Genomic DNA, 14,810 nt, shown 5'->3' on the forward strand with positions numbered 1-14,810 from the left:
ATTGGCCAAGCAGGGCTCCTGCACTGACCCCCCACAGTCCAATTGCACCCCATCTTGGGATGCTCATCGCATCCCCCGGGATGCCCTCTCTCTTCTCCAGTGCTCAAGGCTTTGTTAGCACTTTCTGTGTTTTGGCAGATTGGTTTATTTTCCCTTCATAGGTCATTAAATCTGTATTGATTTCAAGCAATTGGATCTCCACACTGTGCAGACTTTGTTATAAATTACTGATAGGGGATGTGAATTGGTTTGGCTCCTCATTCTGTGTATTTAGCAGTTTTGGGTGTACCTTTCTCCTGTTATTCTTGTTGCAGTCCCCACACAATGAGAGCAGTAATCCTGCTTTTCTCCAGAGCTGAGCATAGGTAATTTCCTTAGCCTGGGCTCCCGAGGAGATGCCATTTCATATTTACTCATTCTCCCTCCTTTCAGTGCAAATTTACTCTCCTCTCTCCCCTTGCCCTGCAAAAGCACATCCATATTAAATTACCACCTTCCAAAAATAGGGTAGGAAAAAAAGGCGATAGATCCTCTTGCTTACTTTTTAACCACTTTAAGGCAACATGATAGTGTCTCTCAGCCGTGAAATTACCTATACTAGGAAACTTTGCTTCCCTAAAGAAGGAGGTCCTCTCTGTGAAATGTAAACAGTGCAGTGAGCTTTTTTTTTGTTTTCCACAGCCCCTTCTGTAGCAGATATGCTGCCACTGCAGCCTTTTAGCCACTTGGGAAGCACCAGCCCTGGACAGAATCAGGCTTAACAGCCAGCATCCTTCAGGGCTTACTGCTGTGTGGAAGGATCTAAACTGAGATCTGCACAAGTTTGGGTCAAGTTTGGGTCCACCAACCTGCAGCCATCTCACCAGAAGAGTTTCCATGCTCTGTTTCTCTTTCAGGGACACCTGCAAGTGTTTGAGTTTCTTGTTGCCAAACACAGATTTAGTATCAAAGATGGTAACAAGTTTCCCAGTATTCATCCTTAACTATTTCTGTCATGTGTTCTCTCCCTTTCATCATCTTCCCAATATAAAATAATCTTACTGTTTATTTTTAAAAACTTAAGAACAGACAAGTTTATTTACAAACAGTAATGAAGAAAACTGTTTTCCTCAACAATGTATATTTCTGCCATATTAATTTACCACTCTCTCATATTCTTCTTACCCCAACTCACCACAGTTTACATGATGGTAGCAAACACTGCAGAGACAAAACAGGATAAGCATGGAGAAAAAGAATGAGCAAGAGACAAAGCAAAACCCCTGGGACTTTATTATGAGATATTTAATAAAGTAAGGGCTGTGGGAAGATAAACATAGTGCAGTGATTCCACGCAAAAAAGCAGACTTTCCTTTCAAAGCAACCACAGTCAAACCAAAGACAGCCAGGAATTTCTGTAGCAGGAATCCCGGCATCTCTGAAGATCTCTGTAGATACAGTAATACAGAGAATCAGGAGGAGATGGAAGAATAAAATTTAAATTAACAGTGACTCTTCAGAGCTTGAAGACCCACAGCAGAAGGCAGAGGTGAGCTTCCAAGCTGGTCCGTTGACCGGGGAAGGAGGTACAGTTGCCATTTTGCAGGCAGCAATACATCTCTTGTTATCTTGGATATTAGACTCTTCCATAGAGACATTGTTGCCCAGTGCAATGGGCTGTTGTTGAAAAAGAGAGAGCTCTCCCCTGGAGCTCCCTGGCACCTGATCACCCTTTCACAGAGGTCCACTGGGAATTTTCATTACCATTTGGACAGAAACCAAAATTATGCAGACCGGACCTTAGTTAAACATTGTGTTAAAGTAGGCACATTGGCATCATCCTGTGACAAACGTTACGTCACCCTTCTAACTAGTAATGTTTCTAATGTATATATTTCACTAGCCAACACACTGATAGAGTTTTTGACCTTTTAAAGTCACAGGAAGTATTTACCAGCTTTGCTTTCTGAGAGCACAACAGAGGCAGTCAGCCTCATGAACATGAGATGGGAAAGGTTCACATTCACCTCTAGTAGTATTCTGTGTATCTGTTATAGACACATACATACACACACATAAATACCTATATACAGAAAATTACACTCAGAGGGCTGCTGTAGAGAGGGACTGTACACACATATAAAATTATGATAAGTGCTTGTTTCTCACACCCATCCTCAGTGTGTGCAACTGCCAGAAACTAGACATGATGTTCCAGACTGGAATGATGCAAGGAAGAAATATATTGCATTTATGGAAATCATTCATTTTCCTTGTCTGGGAACCTCTTGAATATAAATAATATTTTCATTTATAAATTTCAAAGTGCTGTCCTAAGAATGGGTAAGAATCATTATCTTCATTTGACAGTTGGAGAAACAAAGAGCAGACTGTTTTAAGCAGCAGTCTAAGGTCACATGGAGTAAATGAAGTCAAACCTCATCTCCTGAGCCTGACTTTCCCTTGAGAGAGCATACCAGAGAGCACACCACTCACAGCTTCATCAGCTGAAACTCTTCAGTGCATATGCTAATAGTATTAGCAATCCTGAGCCTTCACAGATCAGGACTAAGGTTTCGAATGATCAATGGATTTGTTCTAAATGCATAAGATTAAACCCCCCAAATAAATACAGTTGTGCTTCTTCTATTCTCCTTCTGCAATCTGAGCCTTCGGAGTATGATAAGGTAATGGTTTCCAGGTACTTCCACCACCAAATGACCCAGGCATCTTTCCTTAAAAAGAGGGGGAATGGGAGGGGGGCTGTACTAAACAAACAGCACTAAATAATGTAAATAAAATCTGGAGAGCTGGCGAAAAAATGCAGAGACTATACCTATTTCTGGCACACACTGAAGACTAGTCTCTTCATAAAATGATCTCCCCACCCTACCCCAAAAGAAGATCTTACTTTCAGAGCCACAGCAGTTCCCAGCGATGATTCCCGAGACTGGTAAACATCCATCATGGCCTTGGTTTGGGTCCTCCAGACCTTTTTGAAGGCACAGCAGCTTGAGGCTGAGCTCAGATTACACCGTGGGAGTCATGGGTGTTTCTGAGCAGTTGGAACCCAGCAGCTGATGCGGCCACAGCACAACAATTTAGAGCAGGGCATACCCCAGCTTTCTTTTGCAATCAGAACTGTTCTTCCCCTGGTATAAGCCGATTCCTCCTATTCAGGCTGGTAACGTGGAGCAAAAGCTGCCATGGCCACATGAAGCAGAGTGCTGGTCCAGCCTGAGCTCACTGCTCCTGCTCACATTTGCTGGTGGGTTAACTCTGTGCCATGAAGCTTTACATCAGATACTGTTCATCTGCACTCTTCTTACCTCCTGCCAGTTGAAATTCACAATGCTGAAGCAGTGGTTTTCAGTTTAGGGCGCTTTTTTTTTCCCTCTTAAGACCTGTCTTTTTCAAATGTCTCCAAATTAGAGAATCGCTAGGGGCACTGATAGTTGTTTTCCTTTTAAGTCAGAGGCACTATTTGCTTTTTCAGTTCCTCAGTTGTTTTATCTCTTATTATGTTGAATCATTTTGAAAGCTATACCTTCCATTTAAAAGTCGTATCCTATTATCTAGGAGGGAATTTGAAAAGGTCGGTGTTAAAAGAAAACACAAGCTAAAACAACCCCAGCACTCAAGCCTTCAACACTAACTAACCCATGCGATATTGAAGGTTAATTAGACTTTAAGAAAATGCGCAGGCAATACATGTGGCGTGCTACTGATAAAATGACATTGCTTATAACAAATTAAATTATACTAGAACCTCACAGAGGCACTAATCACGGGCAAACCACTGAAAAAAAATCATGTTTAGTCAGGCTGGGATCTCTTTAAGTTAATAAACAAAGGAATACAGTGTATTCTAGTGTGTGGCCTTCAACAATTACAGTTCAGTTCTACTCAGTCTTGATGCATTTTCATTAATATATGTTTGCATTAATATTTGTGTTTATGTATGTTGCAAAAATAAGAGCTCTAGGTATATGACAGCTCTGGAAATATCTGACTGGTCTCTAAAGAGTGTGAATTAGCAGTATGTTATTTAATAAACTTTTTTAGAGGGAGTACAAAATATCTCAGTGGTTTCTTCTTGCTCTGCCATGTCTGTTAACATTTAGGTATTGGAACAGACATAGTATGTACTGGGGAGAAGCACATACGGACATTCAAAAATCAGAAATGAAGTAAAACATGCTATCCAGCTTTCATTTCTCTCTAAGTCATAAAATTGCATGCTGGTGCACACTTGCTGGAGTGTGAAAAATAAAGTATATGTTGTTACTGAATCTTATTTTTAGCAGAAAAGATTTGAGTGTGTGCCCTGTATATTATATGGGCACATAATACACTATGGTAATAAATCAATCCATCCGAGCTAAGAACCCAGTTCTTGTTTTTCAGATAACTTGTTGACAGACTGGTAAATGCAACTGTTCAGATTTCTTGATGCTGTAACCCCTGAAAATGTTACAAACACTTTTACAACAGTAAGCCTGAAGATGCAGCACCACACAGAATCCATATTGCTAACACATGAATGGCCTTCAAATTCTGCAGAGCCTTCGCTCAGCTCCATTATATTCCTCTCAAAGACAGACATGAAATGCATCTGATGCTATTACAGTTTCATTAGCTAAAACTTCACTGGCCATATGTGATATGTCAGGCAGCCCTCACCTTTAGAGGAAGACTTTGCTACTTCTGAGAATTCAGGAATCCAGACAAATAAAAGTCCCATGTTTGATAGCACATGGATATGTCAAGAAGACATATTCTTCTTGAGAACATTCTGAGCAGCAAAAGTCATAGATACTCCCAGATACGTGATCACAAGGTGAACATGTTTCTGCAAAATGCTTAATTGGAAGGAGCAGGCAACATGGAGTCATCACAAGTTTAATTCAGGCTCGTAAAGATAAAGCATTAAAATGTCTTAAACCAGATAATGCTGGCTTCCATTCCAGTTGATCATTAAACTTACTTCATCTGTTTGGGGTTGCAGCCCTGCCTGACTCCCTCTGAAGAGCATCTGATGCATGAAAGCATCACAGAGGCAGATCTGTCTGTACCGTGATTAAACCACACACATAGATACTTGTTTGGACTGTTACGGAAGAAAAAAGTGTGTTTTTTTCCTTTGCATTCCTTCAAAATACATTCCTCTTTTAACCCAAACCTTTGAAAGGGTGTCCTTGTCGCCACAAAACTGAAGAAAACACTGGAAGTTGGAGCAATCCTTTAACAGTTTCCAGGGCAGCTTGCATCAGCCTGGAGCAAAGGAGGGTCTGGTAAGCTGTCTTCCGCCTTCTCAACTATTCTTATCTCTAGTTCTGTTTCTAAGGTCGGTAAAAACATACAGAAGTGATTATGCAGGAACTAGCTCTAAGGGATTATGCTATTTGTCAAAGTAGTAACAGTGAATTCAATATGCGTAAATCTCTTCTCCCTGTGCAGTAGAGCTGTGCTCTGGAATACCAGTGGGATATCGATAGGAGTAGTTTCCTAGGCAGCTTACCTTTTGGGGGAGTTTGTGGTTGATATAAGAAACCCAAATTTTTTAAGGACCCAAGTTGCACGGGACAGTCCCACGGGCTCTTTCTGCCAACAAAACCAGCTGAGTTACTTTGCATTATTATCAGTGACCTGGAAGAAAATATAAAATCCTTGCTGATAAAGTTGGCAGATGACAGAAAGAGAGCATGAAAGAAAGAGGAGAGATCATTGATGCAGGGTGAGCCGTTAGTAAGCAAACAGCATGTTTTCTAATACACCTCAATAAGAAGTGTGAAGGAGATATGAATGTAGGAGGTCATTATGACAGCTTGGTCATGGTGAATAGCCAGGTGAGTACCAATCCCTGAGAAGATACAGTGGCCAAAAGACCAAGTCTCTAAGAGAAGGTAGGAAAACCTTGGGATACAGAGGCTGCATGTTGTATTTGGCACTGGTTCGTTCAGTGAAGGCCTAAGCCCACTGGTGAATCCCAACAACCCTGCAGCCTCATTTTGTGAAACCAACCTGTCTATTGGATGTGACTCCACTTCTGGGGAACTGCCAGGAAGCAGAAATCTTGGGTCTATACAACTCTTTAGTGGGGATCTAACTTGTATCTATATGGGTGAGCCATACAGATATGCCGCATTCAGCCATGAGCATCCATGGCATGTGCCTTGGCCTTTGCCTCCTGGGATCTCCAAGGAGATGAAGGGGCTGCCAGAATGGGGATTCCCAGTGAGGAACACCAGCCTCCTATGCCATGGTGTCCCAGAGGCTGTCATGTAGATGCATGGAGCTGCTCAACGAGCTCAACAGCTTAAGCCCACCACATCAATTTGTCTGTATCTCAGGCACAGTCTAGATGCAGCCACTTTGTCCCATTCTGGTGTCTGTGGTCTAGAAGGGTGCTAATAAGCTGTAAAGCAGAGTAGGTAAGGAAAATTTGCCTTGTATAGCAAATATATCTCTTTATCACAGAGAAAATGAAAGACTGGATTTGATCAGTCTGTAAGAACAGGGCTTCATACTGGGCTGTGTGGTACAGAAGATGGAGGTGCAACACCACCCAGAAGCTGCAAGTTGAAACCGGACAAGTTCAGACTAGACTTTAGAAGTGCTGATGTCTGACTACTAGAAGAACCTCCCAAGGGTTTTGCTGGTTTCCCTGGCCCTGGCAATTTTAAAATCAAGACTACGTTCCTTCTAGAAGAGGGCCAGGTGAGTTAAATACAGCAGTACCTCTGGCCTCTGTAACCCCATGAAGTTCACTCTGAGCTCTCCTTTCTCTTCCCCTATTCCAGAAGATTTGACTAAGTGGGGGCACTCCCACAAGAGCATCAGAGATGCTTTCGTGCTGACTTTTCTTCCGAACTGGATGTTTCAGAGGACAGGCTGTGCTAGGTGAAGTGCCAAAAGAATTCACCTCCCATGTGATACTACATTGCTGAGCATGATAAGGACTCAATGCAGGCCTGAATGGAGAAATCAAGCCAGCTCTCTTCCATCATACAGACCAGGGATAAATCTGGCACTTCCCACTTGAACAGAGATTTGTCTCTTGCAAATCTTGTTTGGAGGAGAGCCAGAGGGTAAAGATGCAGCTATATGAGAGCCCCTCTAGAATGGGAAGTGGTGTCTGGGGATGCGGATCCAACGGAGGCTCACCTAATAAAATCAGCTGAGGATATTGGTGTACATTGGAACTTGGTTGTCCGTATAAGAGGCTATAAATAGGCTTCTGGAAAGCCTGAAAGCTCACACAATCATTGCTTGTCGTTTTAAAATGTTAATGTGGATTTCAAGCTCATGAAAGACATGGGATTGTTGGTGAAGACTTGTCTAGCCACACACAGGATCAGCAAGAAATTCAGGTTCTTCCGTCCCACTCAGCCTTGCCATGGAAGAAAGACCAGCTACTGGTAAGTTTTGGTCTTCATGAACAATTTAGCCCCCGGGGCCCTCTGATGGCCTATGCCAGCTCTGGTGCCTGCTTTGTGATACAGATATGTTACCTAGAAACCAGACTGGTACCAACCACTTCTTTCTTTTTTTCTCATTCTGCTCCTTATTGTTTAGAAATAAAAAAAGAAGAAGCTGTAGCACCACGAGAAAAAGAATAGAGATTGTCTAATGCTCACAGGGACATTTACTGGATCTCCTACCATGCCTCTAGTTATCGTTATCTTACCAGAACAGCTCAAAATGGATACTTTGGCAAAACACGGCTCTTCAACAGTGCCCTTAATGCATCAGATCATGAGATCATCACTTTAGGGCTGATGGTTTCTAAAGAATTTGTCTTGTGTATTCTTGACTCCTATCAGGTCCACCCACCATTTGGTGCCCCCTCCCAGCAGCACGCACCTACAGCCCAAATGGTTACCTCCTGGCTATTCACAGATTCTGCTTCTTACTGTGAAATTTGTTCACATTAATTCCAGGGGGGAGGAAAAATCAAGTTGTTTGGGGAAATATTTTTTATTTTATCTTTTGCTTTAGCTTTTACCATTAGAAACCAACATAAGTTGGTTTCTGGGCTGGATGAGTCAGATGGAGCTGATAACCATTAGTGCTGCATTAGAACACTGCATTAAAAAAATAAAATAAAATACCTCTTGTAAACATCTGATTTAAAAAAATAAAACAGCAAAACAACAAAACACTAATCGGTTAGAAGCTGACAGAAATTATTAGCAATAAGCTCTTTTGCATAGAAATAGCCTTATTACCGCGCATTTGCAGCAGCTGGCATGAGCCTGGCATGGTGCCAGCAAAATGTGTCCTGCAAACATCATCTTTCCACCTGATCCTCAGAAAAACACCAGCAAGACAGGGTTGTATTCTGTTCTCAATCTCTGCATAATACACTCACATTGGCCCCTGGAGGAGTTCTGTGCATGTGCATGTGTGTGAAGAGTATGGTCCAAAAAGGAAAAAAAAGTCACTTTTGTATTTTCAGCTGGCAAACCTGTGAGCAAGGACTGTGGACTACTTTTAAAAGACAGAGGTAGAAGAGGAGGGGGATGTGTTTTGCTACATCATTGAAACCTAGGAAGGAAAGGAAAGAATAAATTAATCACAAATCACAGCCACATGAAGATCTTAGGTCAAATCAGATTTGTTAGAGGTTGTGGTGTTTTTCTTTTTTTCAAATCAGCAGAAAATTACCCTCTGCACGATGCATGGCATAGTCTTCATCTCCTGGGTCTGCCCACACTCGGATCTCAAAGTACATTTGCGGTTTGCTGAGATCTTGTGTTGTTTGCTTGCTTTTTTTGGCCAACAACTTTTCCGTGTGATTACACTCTAAAAGTTTGCCATAGATTACACGGTCCATAACCAGGTTACAAGGAGAGAACATAGGTCTGCATTTAGGAAACCATCCTTAATCCCAATAGGAACAGCTTCAAACATTTAGCCTAAAACTTTTTCATTATTGACTTTGTTAAATGTAGGGACTGATCCTGCAAATGTCAGGGATGTTCGCTCTGCTGGGGGACAAAAATGCTCCTAATTAAAATTAAAACTGAAGCAGAAGAACCCGAAACACTTTGCAGGATTGTGCTTCAGGTATGAAAAGCGCAATGTTAACAACTTGGTGTTGTAACACCAATCCAGTGATTTTTGCATTTATTCTAAAGGGCCAAATTATGTAAGATTTTGTCAACTCTTCAGTTTAATGAGGGTGAAAAATACAGACTATAAAAGAGGTGAACGAAATGGCTTGTAAGGCTTTATGGGTTACACAAAAATCACTATTGAAACAATGATCCCCTTACAGTTGAAAACATCGACCTTTGCTGAAGAAATTCCAGAAGTCTTGAACACATGTGCTTGGTGCTTAGTCCAATTTCAAGTCAATCAAAGGAAGCAAAATACAAAGGGAAAGGTCATATTGACTTAGTATAACAATCTTAATGAATCTTGGCCCTCTGTTTTGCATTTCCAGCGGAAACATGAACTCAGTGGCTCATTCCCTTCCTCTCTGTGCTGCTTCCAAACACATGGGTAGAGGGAAAAAGCTTTTGCTCGGCTCGATCCCCAAACAGCACTGTGCCTCTGTTTAAACAGAGCCTGAAAATCAGCCTTTTTATTTTTAGAAACAGAATTTACTAAAAGGAATTGCTGTTGACAAGAAAAACCACTCATATTTGAATATGAAACATTTCCAGCACTTTAAGTGTGAAAGGAAAGGTAAGCAATTTGGGACTCACAATCAATAAGGAAGAGAGCATGAAGGATTTCTGGACAGGGAATATTTCTTTGCCTCCCAAAAGCATTTGTCCTGTGCAAAACCAGAGTATTTTTTGACACAGCTGTAGCTTATAGGTGTACAAGTCATGGGCCAGCACCCGGCTGTATAAGGTACTGTACAAATGCAGAACAGAAAGACAAATCTAAGATGAGAGCTCATTGATGGATGCAGACAGACAGCTGGGGGAATACAAGGAAACAGGATATTACAGTATTTGAGTCCCTAGTTCAGATAAACAGTGAAAGGCACAATGATAAAAATTCTTTGTATTTTTTAAAAGCTTCTGCTCCCTCTGTCAGCCCAAACCCTGTCATCACCCAAGCCTAAATTAAATAAATCAGCCTCGTAATAACAACTGAGCAGCACTGGCAGCCAGGGACGGAAGTCTAGTGAAAGACAAATGGTTAAAGTTTACTAAGTAGTTACAAACCACCAAAACCAGGTCTTAAAATGTGAATGTCAGGCAAGCCTTTAATAACAGGTAATAGTACCAGCCCCACCTATAATTTTGGTACTCGTCTCCCCACCCTCTGAATGTCACTTGTTTCCATCAATTGCAGGCTTTTCAGAGCACCGACAGTGTCTTGGCAATGTCTGCATGCTACCTTACAAAAACGGGGTGACGTTTTTTATCTGAGCTTCTGAGGAGCTGCTGCAATATACATATTAAATAATAACAGCACAAATAATAGCAATAATAAGGAAACAGGAGGTTCAGCTCTGCCCAGATCTAGCTACGCTGATGCTGTCGTATCCCCAGCACAGTTCGAGGCACCCTTGAAAGACTGTGTGTAGATATATTGAAAGGAATACATTTACCATACATCACATAGTCCCCATTAGGAGATTTTTATGATCACATTACTATATGCTTTGTCTTCAAACGGAGACTTCGCTGGCTTTTACACCCATAAGCAAGAAAAAATACTTGCCACACTCATTATCAGTCTCTTGGTTCAGATTTTCTCTCTGATGTACAGCTGCTTCATTTTGGTTCTCAGTTCCAACAAGATGTATTATTGTCACCTTTTCTGTAACAATTTCCTTATATTCCTGATACTAGACGACAGTCAAGGATATTACTATGAGCCTCAGACCTGTATGTACTTAGAAATGTTTTAGATGTGTAAAGATGGTTATTTTTGTTTAGTCGTTATTTTACATATTTACTACCCTTTGGGCCAAAGGATTTTTTGAAAATTATATCAGTGCTTACTAACCAGCCTCATATGCTCTGTTTCAAACCATTTACTCTGACTGTTTAGGGGGGCTCAATGACTGTACAAATCATACAGAAACTTTTACACTAGCTAATTTGAAATGGGGTGCTTTTATAAATATCGGATTTAATATACAAGAAAGAATAAAAAATAATAAATGTATGGGATTAATTTTGAAATAAATAAGGGTTTGTGAAACAAATTAGAGAAGATTTTGAGAGACTTAGTGCCTCAGTGAACAAGCTCCTGTGTGCTTGTAATAATATAACCCACAAATCACAGTAAACCAAGCATGGTGCTTTGATTTGTGAAAATATGCAAGAATATCCTTTTAACTATCTGACCAGCTCTATACCAAGCCCTCATACTATCAAAAGGTCAGAATCCAAAAGGGTTAAGTATTGACTGACAAGAGGATGAAAGGAAAAGCAACAGAATGTAGGTGTATAAAGGTCTTGAGGGACATTCCTGAAAGTCAGTATAGTTTTTACACTTCTTGCACAGGAGTAGATATGAATTTCAAATGATGAATAGATTTGAATCATCTGTACTTGCAAAAAATGTGAAACTCATATTTAACTGTGTCCAAGCCAAAAGCTTTTCTTTTCTTGTTGTTCAAGCCTTCATTAATTTGAAAATTAATGCCAAAAATTAATTATTTTTACTCTTTCTCAGCCATCTTCACCTGTTCAGAAAAGTATCCCCTCTCCCATCTTTGACCCTGTGACTTGTACAGTCACTCACTGAATAATGCAGCCCAAGAGCTTACAAAACAACATACATGGGTGAAGCTTGCTAGTTACTCAGCCATGACAGTATGTTAGAAACAAATGGGTCTGAAAGCAAATAAAACCCTGGGTGCTGGCAGTTTCCAGCACCACAAAGAAAATGCTTTCCATCCTAAATGCAGCGGGTAAATGCAGCGGGTTAGCGAGTTACATGGTCAGGGCATGTGTCCCTGCCCCTCAGCCCGGCTACAGCAGAGCCATCACAGGGACTGTTGCCCTCTTATGGGACTCTCCGGTGAGGGGGCGACTAGAAAAGGCCCTTGGCAATCTGTGCTCCACTCTCCTTTTTTTAGGGGCAGGATGTTTTGGGAAGAGAGGACTTGCTGGCAACCTGATCCTCCCTCCGGTTGCGGTTGCGGAGATCTTCAAAGGAGATGGTGCTGGCAGCTGACATCCCCCCTTCTCCTGCTGGGTTTTTCCCATTCACACTGCAGATCCCTCCCCCGACAGACCTCCTGATCAGCTCCTTCTTCCTTCCGCAGAACAAGCTCAGCCATACTTGAATCCCTTTGTACCATGCACTGCATCAGGAGACCTCACCACCTTGTTTACGTAGGAGACAGGCTTCACTGTGCAGTGGCATTAACCAGCTTCAAAAAAACAATAATTTGAGAAGTTGAGTGGCTTCTAAAATGGGACCAGGAACCTGATGGTTGAGAAAGGCAATGGCAAACACAGCAACACTGGGAGGGCAAAGTAAGAAGCTTATGAGAAGGAAATAGCTGCCAATCCAGCCCTCCCACCTGGGGCTTCCCCAAAAACCATAGCAGCTTTGCCTCTGCCCTGTAGTATTTCACATGCAGCAGGCCCCTGCACAGGGGTGAGTAAATCTCTTGGCAAAGCTGGCAAAGCACTCTGCCTAATTCTGCTTCTAGAGACTTGGGCGTTCAGGGTTAAGTCCTTCCCCCAAAGACACTTTGCAAGCCATCCCTCTGTGGTGGCGGTAATCTGCTGCAAGGAGGGAGAGCCTGAGTTGTCCAGCCCTGCACAGGGGCAAAAGAGCTTAGAAATTGTGAACCGATGCCCCAGCCCAAAAACCTCCAGCCGTAAAACACCCGTGCCCTGAGATGTAGTGACAGCCTTTTCTGGACTGGCAAGTGAGCTGGCTGGGGATGGGCTGCGAGGGACCTATCCATAGCAAAGTATTACATGATGTAAAGTCACTGTTCTCCTACACATGCATTTCTCCTGTGTAGGCCTCGGTCAACTATGGTTCCTCTTCCAGTTTTTCTGCTGAATGCCAAGTTGTTTTGCTTGGCAGACAGCAATTTTCCAAAAGCATCTGCTAGCAGGAGCAAGGGATGGTATGGGGTATTCCATGAACTGCCTGAAGAACCTGAAAACCTGCCCCTGAGTTCTGTCTCAACTCTCCGGTTTTGATTTGTAATCTCCTGTCCTGTGTGGTGTGGTCCCGATAGCCTGAGCCAGGCAGGTGTTTGGGTACTTCAGCAGCAGGAACCAGTTAGATAGATGAACAAGTTATGAAATGTTGATCTAATTTCCCTACTGAAATCAGCTGCCAGCAAAATATAGACATCCTTTGAGAACATGAATAGCACCTTGCTTCTTAAGAGCATGATACTGAGGGTCTGAGGGACAGAGACTAAAGCACCACTCATTTGTAGCACCACCTTTACTTCAGGAGAAAGGACACACTGGGCTGTAGAAATACCTGCACAGAGGTGTGCGAAAGCACATTTTCACCCTGTGCTTCATATGCAGAAATGCTATACTATTTACTCACTCGGATGATGACTGGGAGACACATTACCATGAACTATTATGGAGATGAATGCCTCAATTTTAGGAATTCATGTCCCAGTTGTTACTCTGAGAAAATAGCTAGGGACATAGATGGAAGCTGGGCCCAACTAACAACTTAAATCAGACCTTTGGGTAGATGTGAAGAAGCCACAGAAAACAAAAAAGAGAGTTTTATACAAAAGCAGCATTAAAACCAAACCCATTTTCACTAGCACAGTATATATATCTTTGCTTAATTGATTATACGTTTTCTTCTTTGGGTAAAAGGGATTTGAGACATGCAAATTCTAGCTTAGAGACAAGTTGTGCAACGTCGCACTCACTCATGAGTAATCCAATTGACCTCCCCTGGCCGACTCATGTGAACAAGAGCTCATCACCACCACCAAAGGTTGCACAATCAGTGGGGTTTCAGTGCACCTCTCCATCTGCACCACCCTCCCAGACAGCACTGCGTCAGCTCTGCTTCAGCACAGGTGTTTCATCGAGCTTCTCTGACCGCTAGAAACCTACGCTAAAACACAGAAGAAATACGTCCTGTGCAAGGAATTAGTTTGATTAGTTCTCTTAGGATACAGGCTACTTTTTTTTTTTTTTTTTTTTAGGATCACAGAAAGAACATTTCAAGGTTACACCATGAGAATAATCAATCTTTTAAAACACACAAGTTCTCTAATTACATTTGCAAAGAAAAAAATAGCCATGTATGCTGTGGCAATGAAAAAGCTAGTAAAGTCAGCACAACTGAGCCCTTAATTTTGCCTTTTCACCAGGTTTCAGACAATTAGGTCTGTGAGCGGCAAAAAAAGGAGCAGGGGGAGAGGAAGCAAAAAGCACATGGTTAATTTTTACATTATGGTGCCCAAATGAAAAGAGACCACTTGGCTTCATTTAACTTCCCATCTTCGTAGTCTGAAGAATGCTGCAACATGCTACTGGTGCATGCCTGTAAGGTAACTAGGCTTCCATAAACACTAAATTTACCAGAAAAAAAAACCAATAAAACCCCCTGCTTAGTTCACTGCACATTATACAAGCCAAACTGCAAAGAGATATTTTCTTCTCTGCAATGAAGTAAATGGAAGCACCAACACATACAAATATGCATCTGTTACTAATGAGATGTTTACAGCCCCTGCCTTGCCAATTCCACGTATGTAATACCTCAGTGCGTCGGTACCTATAGAGCTCTGGTTAAGAGACAATAGGTGCAAATTAATGTATAAACAGACATTATCTCTTCAAACCTGGACATGACTTGGAGCTTCTTTAAATATTTTTAAATGCCACAGCTTTCTACTA

The 14,810-nt window shown here is 41.9% G+C and overlaps 1 long non-coding RNA gene across 1 annotated transcript; it reads right to left on the bottom strand.

The window, feature by feature from the left end:
* Positions 1-1,249: 1,249 nt before the first annotated feature.
* Positions 1,250-14,222, bottom strand: LOC119147536. The gene is made up of 2 exons (XR_005104070.1): positions 5,162-14,222; positions 1,250-3,554 (listed from the first exon to the last, which is right to left on the bottom strand). It is a non-coding gene; the product is annotated as an uncharacterized LOC119147536 (long non-coding RNA).
* Between the last annotated feature and the right edge of the window lie 588 nt (positions 14,223-14,810).

The sequence above is a fragment of the Falco rusticolus genome, chromosome 4, assembly GCF_015220075.1.
Source record: "Falco rusticolus isolate bFalRus1 chromosome 4, bFalRus1.pri, whole genome shotgun sequence".
Taxonomy (NCBI): Eukaryota; Metazoa; Chordata; class Aves; order Falconiformes; family Falconidae; genus Falco; species Falco rusticolus.